The sequence below is a fragment of the Macrotis lagotis genome, chromosome 1, assembly GCF_037893015.1.
Source record: "Macrotis lagotis isolate mMagLag1 chromosome 1, bilby.v1.9.chrom.fasta, whole genome shotgun sequence".
Classification (NCBI taxonomy): domain Eukaryota; kingdom Metazoa; phylum Chordata; class Mammalia; order Peramelemorphia; family Peramelidae; genus Macrotis; species Macrotis lagotis.
Window position 1 is genome coordinate 76,014,315 of NC_133658.1, and position 17,588 is coordinate 76,031,902.

The window sequence follows — 17,588 nt, forward strand, 5'->3', positions numbered from 1 at the left end:
GATGATGATGATGATGATAGCAAACATTTAGATAATGCTTCCTGGTACAAAATTGCAAAGTTATATACAAACACATAGATAAATAGATAGATAGATAGATAGATATAAATATATGTGCATTTATGCACTTATACACACATATATGCATGTATATTTATACATATAAATGCATCCTTACAATAATTCTATTATTGGTAGATAACAATTTTCCTTGTTTTGCAGATGAATTGATGTTGGGATGATTTCCGTATGAATCATCTAAGGTAACACTAGGAGAAAGCAAGTGTAAAACTCAAGTTTATCTGATTCCAAGTCCAACCTTTATTGAGTCATCTAACTGCCTTCATAGAATAAAGGTATTCAATAAAATAAAGCATGTTTCCTGATTAATCCTAGTGAACCAGAACCTTCAATCTCTATGCTTCATTTACTACTTCAACCCACTTTCAAATTTGTCCTGATTGATTTCTACTGAGATCTATGATGGTCAGCTGCCATGGCAGGCGTTCTGGTATATGTTTTGCCTGCTCAGTTGAAGCATAGTTGTGCAGCTTGACTCTAGACAATGTGCTCTCACTTTCCTTAAGAATGCAGAAAGCTACAGCAGAGCATATGATTCTGCAAAAGCATTTCATCCAGGGAATAAAAGTGATCATTTTCCTTATATTTTAATTACTTGTACTTATTAAAGAAAATGTTACCTCCTGGGAATAAATTTTAGCCAAACCTCTTTTAATGTTCCTAGTTTTACAATCCCTATGGAGAAATGACAAATTTTTCTGTCTAAAGTTCAAACCACAATACTTCTGGTTTAGCAAGAAAATTTTACCAAACTCAACACACTGAAAGCTGATTTCATTATGCTATTCTCCAAACTAATGCTCCCTTGAATCTCTCCTACTGAACCATCATCTCTCTAGTAGTCTAAGCTTAAATTCTTAGAGTAATGGTGGTTTTATTGTCATTAAAATTCAGATGATAAATTATGACATGGTATTGGATATGGAATCTGGATATCTAATTTCACGTCTTGGCTCCAAAACTGACTGGCTTTGTAATCAATGAAATAACTATTCACCTCTCTCAGGTTTTATTAGGAAAATAAACTTGGAACTGAAGAGACATAGGTCATCTAGTCCAATTTCTTCATTTAATAGATGTGGACATTGAAGGTCAAGTTAATTGAGAAATTAGAGATGTTACACAATTGGAAAGTAAAGAAAAAAATAAGATTTGAATACAGAACTTTTGACTCATAAGCAAGCATTTCTCTCCATTCTATCACACTTAGAATCAATATATATAAAATAATAATTATAATTAGACCAACTATCATTAATATAGCTGGGGGCACATTGAACAGATTATTAGATTTAGAGTCAATGAGATCTGAATTCATATCCAGTCTCATTTACCTGATATTTTTTTGGCCAAAGCATGTAACCAATGGTCTATTTGTTTCATTTTCCTTAACTTTAGAAATAGTATAATAAAATAATATTACTTGTAGGATGATTCTAAGGGTAAAATGATATATTTATAAAATCTTGGCACATTGCTTACTGTGTTCATTTTCCTCCCTAATGATTGTTGCAAAATAAAAAGGTTCAATAAATTTCAAAGTGCTATATAAAACTGAATTATTCTATCATGAAAGGAAATTGCTTTATGTGTATTATCTTATGTCATACAACAAACCTGGAAAGAATGTAGTGCTGATATTATATCCTTTTGTTAGACAGGGGAAATGTACAGAGATTAATGGGCACTTATCTAGTAAATAATATAAGTAACATTTGAAAAAGGGATTTTCCTGGTTCTAATAACAGCTATCTATGGTGTTATGGTGGTGGCAGGGGTTGTGGTAGGGATGAAATACTAAGTCCAATCTTCAAAAGGAAAGTAGGGATTTTACTGAAAAATGTATACGATGCTTAACGTGACTTGAGCAGATGAAAGAACTTAGAATTCTCTCCAGAAAACTATAAGAGTATACCCTTTAATCATTGTTTCAGGAATAGAATGAGGGGAAACTTCTAAAAATGTACATTCAACATGATCTTTCCACCACAAGATAAAAAATAAAGTTGTGTAATTGTGTCCATATACAGAACTGTGTCCTACAGAACTGTAGGCAGTTCTTGTGGGGAGGGGGTAGAGTGAGCAAAAGAGACATTCATTCATATGCCATTTCTATGGGAAAATAAATAGCAATATTAATAATAAATAAATATTGATATAGCTCCTCTGTATATTAGCATCATGCTAAGTATTTATAATACTTACCACATTTTATCCTCTCAACAGTTAAGCTAGGTAGATGACGTTGATTATCCCTATTTCACAGATGATGAAATTAGAAATTAATTTACTTAACCCAAGATCACACAGCTAATAAGTATATGAGGCTGAAACTGAACTGAGGTCTTCCTGACTCTAGGTCTGGCACCCTATTCACTGAACTACCTAGACTTACTCTCACCTAAAATCATGAGAAGTTCACTGAGGAATTATGCCATTCTAACTCACAATTTCCTGAAATTCATTGCCACCTACCTTAGACATAGGGGAACAATTAGCTTTTTTAAGACTCATTTAGTCCCTATTATTGATCTTCTGTCTTTTACATGGATCCCAGGTATTGTTAGCACTTTCTCTCTCCTTAAAATATCTTGTTTGTAAGCTCCCTGAAGGTAGATACTATCTTCTGCTTCTTTTTATATCCCCACTGATTAGGATAGCACCTAGTGTAGAACAGGACTTAATGTTGTTTTTCCTTCATACTCAAAGAGGAAGAATGACATCATGAACTGGGTTTCAGTGTGCAGCTGATTAGTCACTGATCAATCCACCATGAGCTTGGAATATTCTACCATAGCTCAGTCACCTGTAATCTGTCTGAACATTTGGGATGGAGATAGCATTAGATTTATGCTTCCTTTATGCTATAGCAACTCTGATTTACTCAATAGAACACAATGCCTTTTTTGAGGCAGGCAGGCTTTACTGGGAGGTCAAGTACTAGTATCTCCAAAGTATCATTACCAGTATCAAATATTCAGTGAAACCTTGAGAGTATCCTTATATCACTGCTGGTCATGGTATGAGCACCTGCCTTTTGATAATTCACTATTAAATAGTGTATTAGGTAATAATGTTTTTTGTCTTTCATTCTCCAAGAAGATGATGACATCAGGGAAGTGATATGACAAGCAGTTGACTTGGATTTCAATGAGGGGTGACACATTTTCCTTCCAGAACCATCTGGGTCCAGTAATCAGATAGGAATCAGGACAGTTGGAGATGGTCCTGTATGTGAAGCAATCAGGGTTAAGTGACTTGCCCAAGGTGACATAGTAAGTGTCCATTTTCTAAGGCCAGATTCAAACTCCTGTCCTTCTGACTCCAAGGTCAGTACTCTATCCACTGTCTCACCTAGTTTCCCCAGTGTATTAGCTAATCATGCATTTGGTATTGGAACAATGTGGACAGTCCACAAAGATGTGTACTCTGGAGTAGAGTTTGAATACTTAGTTGCTCAACTTGAGATCTCATTGTTCTGTCTCTTATCTTAACAGGGGATCTTCGGTATCTTCCTAAGGCAATATAAATGGAACATATTAAAATTTCTGGCATAGCAAATCTGCTATGTCCAGGATTCACAGTCATACAACAATGAAGTCAGCACAATGGCTCTCTAGACCTTCAGTTTGGTAAGCAGCTTAATACCTCTTTTTTCCTCCCCCCTTCTTTCTTATTTATTTATTTACTTATTCTCATCTATATGCAAATGTATATTTTTAAGTTACAAAATTTCCTTCTATACTCCCTTCCCACCCACCCCCTCCTCACTGGTGAACACTCAGGTTAGCATTGTCCATACATATTTTTGATAAACATTTTTATAGATTAGTTATTTTCAGTATGAGGAATTAGGATTTAGGGAAAGAGACACATAAGAGATCATTTTTATAAGATATCAGATTCTGAAGGGTTGTTTTTTTGGTTTGTTGTGTGTGTGTGTGTGTGTGTGTGTGTGTGTGTGTGTGTGTGTTTTGTTTTGCTTTCTTTCCTCTGGATGGGGATAATATTGTCCACAGCCAGGCTAATACAGTTGTCCGAGCTCTCTGATCTGCTGAAAGGTCCACTTTCTTTCAAAGACTCACAAAGGCTGAGTTAACTCTGGCAAGGCATGCATCAACTTCATCTTCTATGTGTATATCCCTGAACAATATACTTCTAAAATAATTGAATTCATCCAGAGTCTTCAAAATTTCTTCATAATTTATGACCAATAGTTCTTCTTATAGATGGTATATGTACTAGCTGATGGAGAACCTTTTTTTGATGTTGATTATCAATCCAAACAGTACAAAAGACAGAGAATCCACCCATATTCTGTTTCATCTCAGAGACTACTATCAGTAAGTACTTAATAAATTTTTATGACTTATTGGATACCATAGAGCCATGAACTTCAAACCTACATAAAAGGATATATCACAATATGGTTTCTTTCCTGACTGCACCACTTTGAGACTTCTCTGACTTCTCTACTTCTCATCATCCTTTAAATTATTATTAGCCTTGATACTCCATCCTCTGGCCCTTTATTTTGAGACAGGATTATGAGCTCATATGTTTCATTTAAGGAGAGAACTCAGCTCAGCTATCCCTTTATTTTTTACACTGATTTTTCTATCATGTCCCTGTGTCAAGTACTTCCTTTCCATCCTCCCCTACTTTAGCTTCAATTTTCTATTTTCTTTCTTTTTTCCCAATTAGATTATAAGCTCCATGAGGGTAGAGTTTATCTTTCTCTTTTCATTTTTAAATCCTGTCACATAGTAGATACTTAAAATATTTATTAACTATTGATTGGTTGATTACATCAGCTCTCCCCCAAATAGTCTACATATTTGTAAATAATGCCTCAAAACAAATTTTAGAGTGGCAGAACCTATAAAAGGATAGAGTAAGACAATTTTCTAGCACAAAACAATTTAGAAGATTAGCAGGAAAGGTCTGTTACTTCAGGGTAAGCATGAAGAATAGTCCAATGCAGTTCTCATCAGCACAAACCAGGCTCCATCAAACCAGAAGCAGTTCTTGGGGGGCAACTGAATCAGTGTCAGCAGTGGTGGTTTCTAATCTTCTCAGCCCATAGACAATAAAGGGTATGGGAAATTGATCAGAATGCGATTACAGGAATCTCTTTGCTGCCACCAAGGGCAGCTCTCTGATACATTGCCCATACTTGGACCACAGTCCTGGGTCTTGGATGCAAGATAAAATGGCTCACTAACAGTATGCCAGTTTGAAGAGGCAGGGGATCAGGGACTCTATTCACAATTGTAGGGTAGAGGAGAATGTTTGTGGTTGCTCATAAACACAATACAGGATAGTGGTAGATCCCTTAATCAGACTACAATGGAAGAACTAAAAATTTACAGGTCCCCAGAATTACCTCTGAAAATATCTGCCCCGGTACTCTGAAGTTAGGAAGGTAACCCTTTCACACTGAAAGCAGAGTCTCACTTTAGTATAGAGTTAAAAGTCAAGAAACAGGCAGGAAAGTGAGCAAATAATAGAAGAGTCCAATTCCAGAAAGTTATCATTGGACAAATGGAAAATGGAAAAAAATTACAAAAATTCACTAAAGAAAATAATTTCTTAAAAAAAGTAAAATTAGTCAAATGACCAATGAGGTACAATGTTCACTAAAGAAAATAATTCATTAAACATTTGAATTGAATAAGTGGAAGCTAATGACTTTATGAGACATCAAGAAATAATGAAAACAAAATAAAAAAGCAGATAAAAGTATAAAACATCTCATTGAGAAAGCAACTGTTAGAAAATACATCTGGGAGACATAATATAAAAGTTATTGGACTGTCTAAAAGTCATAATTTAAAGAAAAAGAGATTAGCTATCATCTTTCAAGAATATGTGCTGATATTCTAAAAACAGGTTAAAATAGAAAGTGATAAAAAAAAATCCATTGATCACCTTCTGAAAGTGATCCTAAAATAATGACTCCTAGGAATATTATAGTCAAATTCTACAGTTCTAAAGTCAAGGAGAAAATACTGAAAGAAACCAAAATGAAACAATTCAAATATCAAATTATATGAACAATTTTCAAACAGAATAATGAAAGCTATCTATTGTCATATAAAAATGCTCTAAATAACTATTGATTAGAAAAATACAAATTAAAACAATTCTGAGCTCTCACCTTATACCTATGAGATTGGCTAATATGACAGAAAAGGGAAATGATAAATGTTGGAGGGGATGTGGTAAATAGAGACATTAATATATTGTTGGTGGAGTTGTTAACTGATTCAACAATTCTTTTTTTAAATTATTTTTTGCAAGACAATTGGGTTAAGTGAGTTGTCCAAAGTCCACAGCTAAGTATTAGGTCCTCCTGACTTCAGAGTTCATACTCTATCTCCTGTGTCACTTAGCTGTCCCTGATTCAACAATTTTAGAGAGAAAATTTGGAAATATGATCATAGTTCTACAAACTTTATTCAGCAATATCACTAATAGGTCTATATTGCAACGAGATCATGAAAGGAGGGGGAAGATCTATATATACAAAAATATGTGTAGCAGTTCTTTTATCAGTTGAAACAATTATAAATTAAAGGGATGTTCATCAATTGGGAAAAGGCTGAACAAGTTTTTGCATGATTGCAACAAAATGCTATTCTGCTCAAAAGCAAAGGCAAAAGGAAGCTCTCAAAAAAACCTTGATTCATAAACTGATGCAAAATGAAATGAGTAGAACCAGAGAACATTGTACAGTAATACCATTGAATGATGTGATTTATTGTGAATAATAGTTATTTTCAGAAATACAATGAATGATCTAAGGCAATTTGCAAAGACTAATGATAAATGGTGTTCATCTTAAGAGAAAGAAATGTTAGAGACTGAATGCAAATCAAAGAAATTTTTTCTTTTTGGGTCTGCACTTTCTTTATTACCATGACATGTGGAAAATGTGTTTTACATGTAATCTGTATCAAATAGATTGTCTTTTTTATGAGGTGTAGATGAGGAGAGGGAAAGAGAATTTGTAAGTCAAAATTTGAGAAGAAAATTGTTAAAATTCTTTTTTACTAACATTTGGCAAAAAAGAAAATATTATATGTAAATTGAAAAATAAATACACTAAAATTTCTTGACTTTAAATTAGCTCCAAAATCACCTCTTTAATAAAGACTGAACTCTAAACCTTTTCTCCAATTTCCCCAGTATTTTGACTCATAATTTTCTTATGCTTCTACACTCTTATAAGAATGGTTCTCACAGTTTTTGTAAAATTTAAATTTCATACAACTTTTGCATTATTAAAAAAGGAATAAAAAGAAACTTGAGCTTTTGTTTATATGGTTTATTTTAATTTATGTCAACCATATTAGAAATTAAAGTATCTAATATTATGATGAAAAATCTTTTGATCTTTAGGCTCACTGAAAAATTCTTGGAGACACCTTGAGATCATTACATTGAAAAACATTTCCCAGCATCATATCTGCTCAATGTGTTACATGTTTTTATCTCTTAGTCTTTGCTTATGTGATATTGCTTGTCTCTTATATTTTATCTTTTTTGCCATGTAAAAATATTAGATAAAATATTATTTTAAAAAAATACCACTAAACTATATTGCTATTAAAATAGATGCAATAAATGAAATGTTTGAATATTTTTCTTGATAAATAATTTTTAAAATTTCAATTTTTTTATTTCTCTTAATGAAAGTTTATGCTGTACTGAATATCATTTTTTAAAAATTATTTTGGCAATTTTACAAATGGAGTGTGGTTTAAAGTACACAGATTGGATAGCATTTTCAACTATGAATAATTCAAATGATAAGAGGAAAATGTAACTAGAACTAGTGAGATAAGGCAAGTTAAGATGAAATGCATACTGTTTGAGTTTAATGAAAAAGAACAAAGAAGAGGAGGAGAGATGATTGAACTTACTGATTACAAAAGCTGTATAGTTGTTGAGCAAAGTTCTGCCCTAGGGAAATGAGCAAGACATCACAAAATAAATATCAATACTTAAATCCATGTCACAAAACACCTAATCAAAGTTAGTGACAATTTCTTTTCTCTTACATTGGCTGCTTGTAATTTTCCTGTTTGCTTGCAGCTGTTTCCAAAAGTAGGGGGAGTGCCCTGCAGGGTCAAAGAACTGTCCACTGCTGAAATTAAGAAAGATTTTTTTTTTTAGGTTTTTGCAAGGCAAATGGGGTTAAGTGGCTTGCCCAAGGCCACACAGCTAGGTAATTATTAAGTGTCTGAGACTGGACTTGAACCCAGGTACTCTGGACTCCAGGGCCGGTGCTTTATCCACTGTGCCACCTAGCCACCCCAAGAAAGATATTTAGGACTAGTAGGTTTAACCACAAACAATTGTTGAAAAATTGGAACATACTTTTCACATCAAGTGAAGCAAATTGGGAAATGTTTGTTTGCTAGTTGTCTCTTTGGAATTATCATTAGCCAGAAGACCATTTAGATGCAATTATTTAGACACAGAAAAAATAAAGATCTCTAAGAATCCCAAAAAGATAACTCAAAAGTGTATTCCTAGAACTCATGCCTTTGGTTTCTCTCAGGAAAAAGAGATTAGTATAACCTTGGATATAGGTTTTATATCCAATAAAAAGTTATTTGCAGAGATATTAATTAACTATATAAATGACAATTCTAGGTCTTATTTTTTTTAATTCAAAATGGAATATAATCATATTACCTGCTTCATGGATTTATCATGAGAAAAATTCTTATTAAGCAGTAAAATGTAATTCCTCATAGAAATGCTTCATTTCTCCCTTTTATATACAATTCTAAGAAGCTAGATTATGTGATTTCCTTTTCACTCTTGATTCAAAATATCAATACAGAAGAGGAAGAGAAGAGTAGCAAATAAATGCAATCATATCACAAAGTGAGAGGTGATAGACAAGGAGAATTCAGGGAAAAAATTATTTTAAAAAACAGGAACTTATCTGGAATCTATTGGTAAAGTGGAAAATAGACTAAAGTCATCAGGAGCAGTTTAAAACTTTAATGTAGTAGGAAGTTAGACTTGTATTGCCTTTGATCAAAGATTATCATAATATTTAATAAAGATAATGAATCAATGTGGTCTTTAAAATAATAATTAACTGATATTTGCATGCTGGTTTTTATATCAAAAGAGGAAAAAAAATGTTCTCAGTCCTAGCATTTCAACCACATTGGTATTTCCACTTTTTCATTCCCCACATATCACCCTATTTCAGTACCTTGTTTTTTTTATCTTCCCAATCAGTCTTCTTGATTCAAATCTTTCCACCACACTATCACATTTGTATAGAAATCTTTAATTACTCCATTATTTAGGAATCATTTATTTAATACCTATGTTCTTATTGTCAGAAACTGATTTAAATACTGAGAATATAAAGATAAAATTAACAGTTCCAGTCCCCACTTTCTAAAGAGAAATACAACATGCAGTGTGTGTGAGAGAGAGGGGGGAGGGGAGGGGGAGGGGGGAGAGAGAAGACAGAAGTAAGACACTAGCATTAATGAACTTTCAAAAGATTCTTGTAGAAGGTAGGATTTGCACTGAGACTTGAGGGATGCCAGGGGATTCAGAAAGCTAAGGTGAGGGAGAAGTTTATTTTAAGTATGGCATTCATTCAGTCAATGAAAATGCAGATTCTGGAAGTGGTATGTCTTATTTGAAGAACAAGGGTTTAGTGTCATTAGGTTATAGATTAAAAAGGAGTAAATCTTTCAGAATCCTGGAAAAGAAGATGAGAGTAGATTATAAAGGGCTTTAAAGGTAAACAGATTTGATATTTTATTGTGAAAGTAAAAGGTACTTGATTGTTAGGGGGTGAAGGACAACATGTTCAGAATTCTTACTTTTGTAATGATCATTTGGTAATGGGGTGGAAGATGAACTGGAGTCTAGAGGGTATGATGTGTGTACAGGGGTATCCCACCACAATATTACTCCAGGTTAAAATCAAATGTTCAGCATAGAAGTGTCCCCAATTAACCATAAATAATTTACATCATTTCCCCCCAAATGATGTGATATATAAATATATCAAAAATTGAATTAAATATTCCTCTTTAACCCCTGATGACACATTACTCCACCTCCAAACCACATTGATCCTCTACAAGGAGACATTTCAAATTTAAATACATTGCTATATAGAATTGATTCCACCAAGTTCACTTTCAAGTTTTGATAGTTGCTGAATGTGTTTGCATGCATTCCTCAGATTTTTCCTTAAGGTTTCATTATTGGGCTGCCTGGTTGCCAAATATAGCATGGACTAGTATACTTAATTGATCATCATTTGGGCATTTTAGAAACTCTAATTATAGAAATTATCTTGAACACTCCACTTAAAATTTATAAAAACAGAAAAAAAAACAGAGATCCAAGAAAGAGTAAAACACGGAAGTCCTGAACCACATGATCTGCCCTGAAAGTATTGGGGTATGTGTTTGGAAGTGCATAAAGATTTGAGAACTCCATTCTATCTCAAAAGATATTTTCCCAAAACTTATTTGTCATCCTGTTTCAGTTGATCATAAAAACAGTACACTACATTAATTCTGATGAGCAGACGTCCCAAAATCTATTATTTTAACTTTCTAGGAAATAGAAATCATCTTTATTTAGGTAATGTGTACTACTGGGACCATTTAGATATAGAATTAAGATATAGTTATTTAAGTGGGTGTGTATCGTTGATTTATGGAGACAAATTAATTGACTGGGTTGAAAGCTGTATCTGCATCTATACATGCAGAAGGAATCTGATTGGTATATTTTAGATGAAGGATTTTATATGTAATGAAGTTGTTAAAAAAGGATTATTGATTTACCCATTCTGATATCACCTCATTCTGGTTGAGTGTTGAATCTGAATTTTTCATGTACTTTAGTGTTATAAGGCAAAAACTATTTCAAGATGCTGACCGATCAGTAAATACATGGGTACTATTCATATATACACATCCATGCATTTAAACATATGTCTTTATTCATGCTTGTATGTATATGTTCATAGTGATCAGATAGTAACAGATAAGCTATATTCTATAATTTACATGTAAATATATGAATGTATATAAAAATGTGTATGTATTAAAATGAATATGGCATTTGTATATATAAGAATAGTTGTTTCTTAATAGAACTAATATATGAACTGTATAATATTTTATAACTCATATTGTATATTTCTGCTCAGTATTATCTGTGAAAAATAAATAGTTTAGCAAGAATGAACTAATTACCTTTGGGTTAATGAAACTTCACTGTTTTTTTTTTACTTGACAAAAGAAGCATTGTCAATTTTCTAAATTTTGAATCCCCTTTCACCTAGAATAGAACTCTATAAACAGTAACTTTATATATTTACTGTAAAAACACATAATACTGTGCTATGCTACACTTATACTATACAATATGCTGCATTCAAACATACATAATACAAAGATATATCAATACATGCAGTATAAAACATTTGATCTGCTAGATAATTACATAATATTTATAATCTATTATTTGTATATATACATATATATTAAATAGGGAGATAAAGACCTCTGTATCTCCAAGCATATAACTATATGTGATATAAATACATAAAGTTGCTCATCACATATAAATGAATATGTCTACATGCCTATGTGTTTACAATATTAAAAATATTATGTATACTATATATCTAGGAATATGTACCACATAAAAGATGAAAATGATATTTCTCTGCAGGTATATGAACTCTGGCTTCATAACATATCTCTATGTATACAACAGTATGTATGAGATGAGATTGCATTTGTTCTATGTGAGCCTGGAGAAAATTAGTACTATCCTAGGTAGTGAGACTTGCAGTCAGAGAATAGGTTTACCCTCAGAGGAAATCTTGAGCCAAAGAAAGATAACTACTTGTTACTTATGGTTGTAGGGAAGATTCTTTTTAGAAATGATCTATATAACATTTATAATGTTCTATACACTGTGCTAAATATTAGTAGTAATTCAAATCCTTGAAGAGTGCTCTTCTCCCTAAGTATCTTCCCTTCTCAAGTCTGAAAAATCTCCCTTTCCCTTAACTGCTATTCACATAGTATAATTTAAGGCCACTCAAAATCAAAGTTGTTCTCCATAGACTCTCAAGTTTAACATGTTCTTAAGGCATAGTACATTTACCTGTTGAATGTTCTGCTCATTTACAAATAATTTTGTATTTCTTTAATACTATTGTCAGTGTAAATTTTCTTTTTCATGGATTTGGTGATATATTCCTTTTAAGAATTGTCAATGACTCCCTATTGCCTCCCAAAATCAAAATATTAGTCTGAAATTCAATATTTCTCAAAATCTAGTGGTAGCCTACTTTCCTAAACATATTTTTCAGTTAAGTGGCAAACAATGAGCAGAAAGTATTGCAAAATATTTTGAAAATAAAATAGGAATAGTATCTAGCATCATCTGCCTTAAAGAAAGTAGTTATGTACAAATATACATACATACATACATAAATATATACACATATGTATGTCTATGTTCATATAACTCATATATAATAATCTAAAACATATAAATATATGCATGTACTATGTATATTTAAGTTTATACTTATTATGCATATATAGATCTATTTATGGTCCAAAGTACCTATATATGTATGAATCATTTGCATTTTCTATGTGCCACATATACGTTGTTAAATTATATGTGACGTAATGAATATAATTTTATATGAATGTGTAGAGACAGATGCATGTGTATATACATAACTGTCTACATTATATGTATATAATTTTATATATTTTTGTGCAGAGATATATCTATAGATAACCATAAAGGTAGAGCTACAAATAGAGAAATCTCTCTATATACATGATAGATTTATATGTATATATATATATATATGCAATTGTGTACATGAGCATATATCCATATATACATATATATAAAGATGATGAATAAATAACAGATAATAATATCTAGGTAGACTATAGATAATTTTTTTATATTTATATATCTAATTATATGTATGTGCACATGTAGAGTTTGGTGCAATGTAGGTATATATATATCATTTATATATTATAGTATAACATAGTTTTATACATATTCTAGGGTTAAATAGGTATTAAGGGATGATTGATACCTCTGATATGAAGGGTGATGAACTCTTTTTTCAAGGTTACTTTACTTTTTTTTGTTGTCTACCTACCTTCTTACTCTCAACTATAGCTCCAAGAACTTGTACCATGAGTAGAAGTCACATTTCAGGAAAACCATTGTGACAGAAAAGCTGACCTAGCTTTAGGTGAACTTCAAGGTCTCAGATTTGTTGGTGAGCTAGGAGGGTATCCACTCCATGTAAAAATTTCCCCTAGCAGGATGGATGGATGAGAACAATTTGTGCCAATGACTATGGAGAGGGCTGAAGCAGGGACTGTTAGGAAATACTTAGAGTCTGGTTAGACATTGACTATATCAATCAACAAAGTAAAAACTTCGCCTTATTAAGGGAAAAATGGAAGTGGAAAAATAATCCTATTTGTATATAAAAGTTTTGACTAGAAAAGATGGGGAATTGTGAAACGCCTATTTTGAAGGAAGAATTAAAGTCAAGTTTTGAAGGAGATAAAAGCAATGAGGAAAAACATTCCAGACATGGAAAGTTAATTTAAAAAACATGGAGTGGCAATATTGAATACTTTTGTAAGAGGAATTGAAAAAAGACAACATTTTCATGAGATGTCAGCATGGTCCCTTCCTCTCTAAAATTCGAAGATTCTTTGTTCTATTTAGAAGGCAGTCAAATCAATACTTATAACCCTTACATTTCTGATTTATCCTATATGTAACTTGTTAGGAAACAATCCTTTACATGTTGTGTCTTCCACTTCTCAGTACTTGAGAGCACATATTCTTTTGCGTGTGTGTGTGTGTTTATTTGTATCTCATGGGCTTAACATAATATCTGGAATATAGTAGGTGCTAAATATTACTGAATATTTTCAGGGAGGTTTATCTTGCTAATCAATAAAAGATAATGATAATTTAAAGACCATGGATAAATATGTACTATAGTCAAATAGCAAAAGTTAAACTCAAAATAATTTATTAATTACCAGAAGGTGGCAAAAATTAACCTGTTTCTGAAATATTATCTTCCCTTTTCTCCAAATAACATAATCTTTAATATCATCTTTGATTATATACTTAACACTCTCAAGAAATAAAAACATACATATACTCTCAAATAATTTTTCAGCATCATTTTTAAAACCCAACTCATTTAGAAATTGTTTAGAAAAATATATAACATTAATTACAGTATTCAGATTTTAACAAAATAAAATTGATAACAGTTTATTTCTGCAGGATCATCTCATAACTATCAGTAAACACAAAATTTCACTTCTTTTATAGGTTCTTTCTAATGACCTAATCTGAAACCTCACTGTGGAAGGATTGTCAAAAACAATTCTAGAAAAGAATAAGCTCTCAAATGTTCTGCCAAGCTTGAAAGACCCAAAAGTTTAGACTAGTAATAATACTAGTTATATCTTTTTTTTAGATGATCAATCTAGTGAAATTCAGGGAGGCTCATTATTAACTTTGCTAGACTGTGGTGAATCTTTTGGCTGTTATTTCTTAAAGACATTTTATAGTACCTACTTATAAGTGGGTTTTCCTTCTGTGACAAAGGACCCACATATATTAAATTGAATTACTGAACCTTGTCATAGTAATATAGCAATGTATACAGTACTGTGCTTCTGCATAGTATCATCATATATTAGGAGAAAAAAAGGACTAAATATTAATGAAAAAGGAACTTGGAATAGTGAATAACAAAAAAAAAAGATTCAGAAAAAGGGATTTATTCAGTCATTTCAGTTGTGTCTGACTCTTTGTGACCTGATTTGGGGACTTCATGACATAGATACTGGAGGAGTTTTCTATTTTCTTCTATAGTTCATTTGCAGATGATGAAACCGATGCAGAGTTAAGTGATTTTCCCAGTATTACACAGCTAGTGTTCAAGATCAGATTTGAATTCAGCAAGATTAGTCTTCCTGATTCCCTGTCCTGGTGTTTTAATCACTACACCACAAAGAAGTAACATTTGTAATTATATAGGCTATAATTATGAATGATGTTTTTGCATTTTGCACAGTGATTTATTTTGTGTTCACAATATTGTCAAAATGTAACTATTATCTCCATTTGACAGATGAACAAATTAAGGCAAAGATACATCCTTATTCAGGTCCATATGATGATGATGATGCTTGTCCTTCATTCTCAAAGTAAACCATGACAGCAGGGAGGTGATGTCATGATAAGCACATGAATTGGGTTTGAGGGAGGGGGTCTTTGACTAAATCACCAGCCTCATTTTCTCCCCCAGAGCTATATAGTTCCAGTGGCCAGATATGAACCAGGACCATTGGAAATGATCCTGATATGAGGCAATCAGGTCACACAGCCATTAAGTGGCAAGTGAGACTGGATTTGAACTCTTATCCTCCTAACTCCAAGGCCAATTCTCTATCCACTGCACCACCTATCTGCCCCTCCAGGTCAAATAGTTAACATATATCTGAAGGCCAATGTGAAGTCAGGTCTTCCTGAATCTAGTCTGAGGACTAGATATACTTCACAGTCAAGTTAATTTACAATGATTTATGTTCAAGTTAACAGCTCTGAGACTTTCCACCTGTGGGACCCTGGATAAGGCACTTGGGACCCTGGACAAGGTAATTTTCTCTGTTCCCAAACAACTAAAGTTACAATATGATACTTGCTCCTCTGAATTGGTAGGAGTTTCCTCAGTTCTACATATGAATGAAATAACAGATCCATTTAAAAAAAAACAAAAGAATTATTCATAAGTTGAATAGGCTATCTGAAGAAATATAGTTGTTTACTCTTCAGTAGACATCTTCAACACAGCCTGGATAATCACTTGTTGAGGATGTTACAAATTAGATTTCTGGTATGGTGTAGGTTGGGCCATATGACCTCTGGGGTCGTTTTCCAACTCTGAGATTCTGAGAATCAATGTCATCTTCACTTAAAATAAAAGCAGAAAATTCCCTGATATTTCGATATTATTTTAGAGCTGGAAATCATTCTTAAATTCACATGCTATGACTCCTAATTTATAAGGGAGAAAAATTGAGACCCAGGAACTTTTTGTGATTTGTCTCAGATCATACAACTAGTAAATAACAGTACAGGATTTAAATTAGGCATTCTGAATTCAATTACATTGTTCTTTCAGGTATATTATGTTCCCTCCCAAGAATTTAAGAAATTAATTTCTTGGGCCTAAAATTCAATTTGAAATTCTTGGCAATTATATTGACTTAAAGTTTTCACTCTATTAAAATTTTAATTTTGGGAAAAGTTAATACCCAGAAGTGTCTATTATTAAATTGATTCATTTCAATTAAATTACCACAATTTAAGTCACCATCAACTATAAATTCTATTCTACATTGTATCATTATGTATTATCATTTCTAAATGATGTTTTTTTAGATGGTGAAAACTGAATCCCTGAAAAATGGTCAAACTGTCTGCCCAAACCCACCTAGAGACTGGTTATGTTTGACAAGATCTAATAACTACTTGACAAGGTATCTTCTAGCCTCTTATGTTAAATTTCAGCAAGCAGAATCATAGAATTTTAGGGCAGTTAATTGATGCAATGAATAAAATACTAGCTAGGAATTAGGGAGATTTGAGTTAAAATCTGATCTCAGACCCTTAAAGATTAGAGATAATTCTGGGTAAATCATTATCACTCATCTCCCACCTAATTCAAAGCCCTATTCTTTGTCCACATTATTACCTTTGCTTCTTTGAGTACCCATTAGTTCCAATTGATTCAATTATCATCATATCTACTTAAATAGTCCTAGCATCTCTGCTGAACCCTAGTCTCACATTTCTAGTTGGCTATTCATAATCTTAAACTGGATGTCCCATAACATCCTAAATTCAAATTTCCAAAACTGAATTCATTATATCTCTGTCCTTCAGATCTTTCCCTTCTTTACCTCAAGTCTCTCATACCCCCAAATCCAATCTCTTACATCTTTCAGATTTACTTTCCTTTTACTACATCATCTTCCTAGTGCAGGTCTTTATCACCTTCATACATGAATTATTACAAAAGACTGATGATGATTCTTCATGCTACAAGATTTTCCCTACTCTAGTCTTTCATCTACTTTGCTGTCAAACAATGTTTCTACAGCTTTGATCTGCTCAAGTCATTGTCCTGGTCTTTAAACTCCAGTATCTCCCTCCCTATCATCTCCAGGATTAAATACAAAAATCTTCATATTCAAACCCTTCCATAAATAACCCTCACTTTCCACTCACATTTTCCTCCACTTTTCTTATCTTTGTATTCTTTAACTACCCCACTTCACATAAAACACACAGAGTATTCTGATTCTGTGACATTGATTTTCATGTTGTTCCTGGAATGA